Genomic DNA, 7,655 nt, shown 5'->3' with positions numbered 1-7,655 from the left:
GAGGACGCGGCTGGCTGCGCAGAAACACAGACTCCTGAGTCATCTAGGCTGCCCTCAGCGAGCACTTCACCTCCCCAAAGCCAGGCATGAGTCCAAGCCCTGCCCTGTCCACACTCTCAGAACTGCAACCAAGACTCAAAAGAGTTCTCAGTAAGAAACACACTCAGTAGTTCAGTACAGTCATTTTGTTCCTGTTTGAATGAGCATGTGAAAACTCACAACCACCTGGGGTTACTCAGTGAAGGTTTAGGCTTTACGTGTTGCAATTTAAACACCAACATACTGCAGAGCTACCTCTTGAGAATGCATCTTTGTGCATCCCGTCCCACTTGAGATCAATTCCTGCTGCTGACAGTCAGCCCTTGGACTGTTACTTGTCATTTCGGCTCTTTGTGGCTCCGATGCCTGGAAAGATTTCATTTGGTTTTAGGTGTCATGCAGCTTTCTTATCTGCCCTAAAAGTTTTGTCAAAAGTAAAAGTCAGCCACTTCAAAAAAGGGCAGCCTGCCTTGAAAACCTTTCTGAGGTGCCTGGGAAAACAATGAAAACTTGTATTCTCACACTCATGGTTTTTTTTTGGTTCTTCTCACCCTTATCACCACAAAGAAAAAGAAAAATGAGAAAAGACAAAGTACGATAATTGATGATTTTATTAAAGCTGCCTCAATGCCACTGCAACAGAATACTAAGGGTGAGAGCATTCCATAGGGACCCTGAGATGATGTAAATATCTTTAACTCACAGCTGTAACCCTTTTCTTTTTAAACTTCTGCCTCTATTTCTTTCTCAAGAATACCATCTTACAAAAAAATAGGCATTTTCAGAGTGCTGTGTACTTGACACACACTTTTAGATCTACCCACCTTTCATCATTTTATCAGCTTACTTCTAAATGTCTAAGCTCTCTTACCTATAAAAGCTGATTGTGGTATATATGCCTTTGCAGTCTAGAGACAACTAAATATTTAGTCCAAATATTACATTCTTCTTTTTCCTAATTAAATAATGGGCTAGAAAATATCTTTATTTTGTGCAGTATTATGCCATTAGGCAATTTTCACAATTTATAAAGTGCTGTTTCAAATGACACAGTAATCAGGGCAATTGGTACGCTTTGGTTTTGGTGGGAGTTTTATTTATTTATTTATTTTTCCATGATCAGCTCCTTTCTAAGTTTTTCTAGCAAAAGGTCAGGAACCAATGAAAGATATCGCCTGGAAAGCCCCATTCACACCCTTGACTTTAGCCTCTGTAAAGTTGTACTGCTGAGGTCAATCTATCCGATCCAAACCCAAAGTATCCAAGTACAAAAAAAAACACATCTGAAATATTTTCCCAGAACTGGGAACACAGAAGGGTTCCTGGCCTGTTTTCCAGAAAAAAAAAAAAGAGAGAAAAAAAAAGGTACAACTGAATTGAGCATATCTAGCATTTTAAGAATATTCACGTCATCTCCTTTCTAATCATGTCAGTAATTTTTTAACCTGCTGGATAACTTCAATGAAATTTGGCTGAGGATGCACTAAGTTTTGCAAGATTTTGTGGAAGTAGATGACTTGGATACAAGAGGAAAGACTCTAGCAATGCCCTCACTGAGGGAAAGGCTGCAGTGGGAAATCAGTGACCTCAGACAAGAGAGAACCCATCCCATATGTCCAAAATGAAAGCAGGCTTCCCAGCTTCCATCCTCACAATGGGAAGTGGAAAGTGCTCACTGTTGCTGTTGACTTTTCAGTAAGGCTATTATATCATACAATTTAATTACAAGTCGGGAATAAAACCAACAACAAAGAAAAGGGTGAAGAGGTTGTGTTTAAGAGCAGTGTTCCAACCTGTATGTATTTTAATCTAAATGCATTCATTTCAGACTTGATGTGTTTTGATCTCAAACACAATGAAAGGGGCTTTCCAAACAGAGCCGTATCAGTAACTGGAAGAAGCACCTCTGCTTTAAAACAAACCCACGCTACCATTCTCTAAATGTTGCCTGGATTTCCTAGAAAATAATCCTCTATGGCATTCAAAAAAAAAAAAAAAAAACAAATCAAAGCAAACAAACAAGCCCCATTTCTCTGTCCTTCTATCAGAGGACAACGTCAATCACAAAAAAAAAAAGGAAAAGCCCCTTTAAGTATGCCATTATTATTTATAATGCTTAGTTGATTACAAGCATCTGTCTTCAGCATCTGAATCTCCTCTTGTTTTAGATGTTCAAGGTAGAAATGCTAAAGACAAGGCTGGTTGGCATTTTCTGTTAGCTAGTTTAATTTCCACACGAGGTATCTGATCTGTGTTGGTCATCCGTACGTGCTGTGGGGAGATGAGGTGGGAGGAAGCAGAGAAGGTCCCCTAGGTCAGTGGTTACTTAAACGTCACTTGATTCATGGAGCAAAAAAATGCAGAGAGGAAAATGCCACGAGGAAAAGTCTCCAACACATGCCCAAGACACTCCTTCAGCGGGTTCTGTTCATTTTGCTAACAGAGAAAGCCCAGTGAAGGAAGTGGTAATAGAATAACACAGAAATAGCTTTGTTACACACATGCTCAAACAATAGTACTACTGACATTTTCTAATTTTGAAGTGGTTTATTTTAGTCTTACACTGTACTTTTAGCATAATTCCCTGTGCTTTTAAATATACATCTAGCCGTGAAAAAACACCGAGAAGTATCATTTCTAAACAGTCAGACAGACAAAGGAGACCACTGAATTGAAGAGGACACATCAAAATAACCTTGTCTAAAATCTGTATTTCAGTGTCTGTCAGGGTTGCTATTTAGAGCAACACAATGTGCTGATGAAAATCACTCAAGTCTTGCTACTTAGCCAGATGAAACAAAATCAGACCCTAAAATTTCACCCGAAGTCTCAGCAGTGCCACAGGGAGTGTTCATTTGGATGCATGCTACATACCATAGCAGGTAAAAGTAAAGGGTGAAATGCTTAATACTTTAAAAAAAACAAAAGAAAAATGAAGGTAAAACAAAGAAAACAAAGAAATAAAAAACAAAGAATCTCATGGCAAAAGGAAGGAAAGCAACCAGGCACAAAGAATGACTTTCTTGACACCTTTCTTGATGTATGTATGCATTTTAGCCATTGGAGAGCTTTCTTTGTGGTAAAGCGGCACTGTGGTAAAAACACAGTGCGAACATCCAAGATCCCAAGAATTTTAGGCATTATAAGTGAAGCCAACATACTAAACTTCCCCAGAAGTCATTCAGTAGCCCAAAGAGGTCAGATGGAGGGGAGGGCAATGCTGGTACAACGTGATCTCATTGAGAAACATCACTTAGTAAGCAAGCAATTGGAGTTTGAGCTAGCTGTAGCTGACATTTGAACTTGTCTGAATGTGCTAAAAAAAAAAAAAAAACAAACCACATTTATGTTGAGTACGTTACACATTTGCAATATTCTATCCCCCTATGCCAATCTGGTATTGATCCTTATTTTATTGCACATACACTTCCCCTGTGTTTTGTATTAAATATTTATCAGTCCATTTAATTATGTCTCATTAATGAAACCACTCTGCAATATGTAAAGAATACATTGCAGGTGCTCCTGATAACGTGATCTGCAAAGTTACATGGATTTAGCCATTTACCTTGGTCTATTTTGATCAACAAAGATGGTATGGGAGCTGTTGTTATATACTTGTTGAAATGTAGCAGTGACTTAAAACAAGAGTTCCCAGCAGGAAAAACATGGCTGTAATGAGATGGGGTCATAATAAATTCCCAATGCATACGGGAAATCCCAAGTCATTTCAGTAATTGTAGCCTCAGCGGATGGACAGTCTCACAGCATTTCTGTTCTCTAGTAAAAGTAACAGAGAAAGAAATTAACATTCTTGCTTTATATAGAGTTTCACACACATGCAAACTAGCATCCTAAAAGAAAAGGAGAACACACAAGTTCTTGTTTGTTTGCAGCTGGGGACTTTTGTCCCAATCAGCTGTGTTCTTGCAGAGCACAGGAAATTCCTTGTCAATTCATGTACAACCAACGGAAGGAGATGTGTCCTGGTCTTTGTTCCCAAGCAATAATGTAACTTTTTTTTTAAATTACAGAATACAATGTCAAAAAGTACCTATGTGAAATGGTCAATTCCTGATGAGGAAAGCTCAGAAGTACTGTTGACAGTAATTGTTTTTGCTGACTCTGAGCTACAACGCAGCAGTTGGAAGAGTTCTCCAGAAAGCAGTGAACCTAGCTGTACTGGGGGAAAAAAGTAATTTTCTCAGCTGATATTAGTTTTACTGCAAGAGGTCTCGCAATAGCCAAGATCTATAAACCCTAACATGCAAAGCCCATTGACTTCATTTATGTTTCCTAGTTTTCATTCCAGTCACTTCCACATGAACATATCCTCATTTTAAATAGTACAATATATGGCTGTGCTACGCTCTGGCCTTTAAGAAACAACGTCACTAAGTATCGTTATGCTTAAAATGTCAAATTTTCTGCATTTCTGCTAACACAGATTTGGACTCAGTGTTTACCTGCAAAATATCATACATCTGTAAGTTTATTCATAGAATCGTAAAATGGTTTGGGTCGGAAGGGATCTTAAAGACCACCTGGTTCCAATCCCCTGCCATGGGCAGGGACACCTCCCACTAGACCAGGATGCCCAAAGCCCCATCCAATCTGGCCTCGAGCACTTCAGGGATGCATGGGGCATCCACAGCTTCTCTGGGCAACCTGGGCATTTACTTTTTGATTCAGTTGACTCATTCGGAACTTTGATTGAAACAAAAAAATAAGCAGCTAAAAATGTGTCACACAGATCATCTGAATAATGGTAACATGGCTTACTTTTCAATCAAATGTCTTTTACAAATGTCATTTATATAAAGTTGATGTGGTCACAAAAACTTATAACCCCATTTTTGTCCTCTCAACTAATTCTACTACTTTATACAGAGAGATAAAATAACTAATATAAGAAAAAAGAATCTATGTAAAATGTCTATCTTTTTTTTCTGGTGCACAGTAGCTTCAAAACTAAAGTGCATTTTGAGTCAGACTGAAACATGAGAAGAGCTGACAGAGAACTCAGTGCTCTCAGGAAAGACTTGGCTTCCATGAAAGAAACCAAAACCATATCACAGAATTACTATGCCCACAGGCTGGCTGAGAGAGAGAGACAACCTTAGAAAAAAGATCACATCATGTCTGTACTTTCAGTAATTCTGACTACAGCTACTGAAAGCTAGCAGTAGGTTTATATGTTGTCATTCTCCACAGAGAAAGCTCTTGACAGAGATGGTATTATTTGAATATCATTTGAATTACGCCCTTCCTCCCATACCTTGCTAGAAACGAAGAGGCTCAATGGTGAATTTTCCATGATCCAGACAGGACAGCCACTTGATTGTTACAGCTCTAAATAAAGCAGCAGGTAATAAGGATCAGACAGGTACTATCACGTGAATGCTGAAGCCTTTCAAAGACCTTTCATGTCCTTTCTTCATGCTTCCCTAGCACTGTTTTAATTTAATGCAAAAGTCTTCTCTGCTGCTTGTTTGTTGGAGTAATCATGCTGTTAACCAAAATGACACCCACCAGCAGTTGATTTGGGCCACTCTTCCCACACCCCCAGCCATGGCACTGATACAAATAAATCCACAAGCATCAGCTTTTGACTTTAGCTGTCTTAACTCGTATCGAGATCTTTCTCTGAAGTTCTATAAATCTCACACAAAGTGCAGGAAGGCTTCTATAAAGCCATCAGCTCCATGAAAGGACTGGTAAAAGGCAAGAAAATAAGCATGTACTTGCCTTTAGTTAGCAAGTTTCTAAATGCATAGAATGTCTACCCACAAAGCTAATAACAAGTAGCCAGGCCGCAGTAAATTCCCACCTTTATTTCATAATAATTTAACCCACGTAAAAAGTCTACTTGAAATAGTTACAGTTATAGTCAAAGAAGCACACTCAAGGCTTACATTACTTGATATTGATTGCATGGTTATTCTTCAAGAGTCTGGTATTGAGCTTCATCTGGTACAAGACCTCATTTTTCAGCTACATACTAGCTGGTCAAATTCTGCAGTGTGAGAGCAGAACGGGGTCAAAGCAGACATTTGCCTCAATTTGAATTTTTGCTTTCCCCTGTTACAAGGCAACTCCTGTATCAGGAATGTACCTTTTGAGAAGCCATGAAAGCCTGCCAAAAACTGATCGGCCAAAAGCCTCAGAATACCCCCTATACCTCATGCTGGTGAACGTATTTGATTTTCAGTAGGGAGATCTGTAACAAATTCCTTCTCTAAGCATTCTTAAGCTTCTCACTGCTCCCAAAGTCGGCTGTAGCACAACATCATCTTATCATTGTATTCCCACCTGGGGTTTCGGAAGCAAAACTGGACTTTATAGTAATTTCTCCTCACAAGGATATGATCAGGAACTGAAACTAAGATGAAGACTGTCTCCTTTGCTTTCAGACAGAATCAATTGAAGGGATGAAAAAAAGTTAGACTACAAGAAACTCACAACTGGGACTGGAGAGGAAGGAGACCAGCTCACTAGGTAGGAAGACAACTGATGAGGGAAGCTTGGACTGATTGGATACTGTGAACAAAAACTGTGTTAGAATGAGTGGATATGTGCAAAGAAATTTTATTGATAGCATTTCTTAACTTCTGAGCACCAGACTTAGCATTTTAATGGTGCTCTTTGTACTCCAGTCTAGGTGTTTTATTCAAGATTCCCTTGTTCATTAAAACAAACCCACCAGATCCAGTTTTCACTGTTTTAGGAAGATGCTACTCAACCATGAACAGAATCAAAACAGCAAGCATACTAAGGCACTCAACAATTTCCAGCCTGTAAACTTTTGGCAGAAGATGCTAAATAAAACTTCAGTGTAAAGTACTTAACACAGCGAGAGATCCAAGCATAGGACAGAACCAAAGTGAGAGGTAAAAGAGGCTTTTGCGGAGCCCTGTCATTTCACTAAAGTTCTACTTTCAGATATTTTGCATGTGTGAACTGACAGGCAGGTCTTCTGTAGCCAGGTTCATTTATTGCAGCAAAGCATTTAACCTGTGAAGTTCATCTGTAAGTCAGTGAACAGCTCCCAAATAAACTAGCTGTTTCAGAATGAAACACTATTCTGCCATTTACTGGAAATTACTTACGATCTTACTGTGCTCCCAATATCAACTGATTTTTTACTTTGGGAATAAATACACCCTTTCAGAAGATTACTGATATTATGAGCATCTTTCTTCCTTCTGAAAGCAAGAAGTTCTGCTCACATTTACACAAATACAAATCCAGACAAACTCTAGGGAATTTGACAGAGTAACTCTGGATCTATACTACTAGAAAGGAAAAGAATGTTACTCAGTACAAAATAATGAGGAGACAAGGCCCAACTTCTCCTTGTTAAATACTATTTGTGCAAGTTTTTATATTTGTTCACTCACGCAATTGTAATGTTATTGCTGCAACTGAAAAGCACTCTGTGTATACCTCTAGGAAGTAAAACAGGGAAACTGAAAAAGCACCAAAGCTTCCAATTGTATTTATCCTAATTCAAAATCGAAAATAAAATTGCTTGGGAAAGACTAGCCATGTGGTTAAACCACAGGAGTGGGAGTGATTAGTTCCCAGTTCCATCACAGACTTTCAGGGTAACAGTT

Source organism: Cygnus atratus, chromosome 21 (genome assembly GCF_013377495.2).
Source record: "Cygnus atratus isolate AKBS03 ecotype Queensland, Australia chromosome 21, CAtr_DNAZoo_HiC_assembly, whole genome shotgun sequence".
NCBI classification, from domain to species: Eukaryota; Metazoa; Chordata; class Aves; order Anseriformes; family Anatidae; genus Cygnus; species Cygnus atratus.
Note: the sequence above shows the minus strand (reverse complement) of the source record.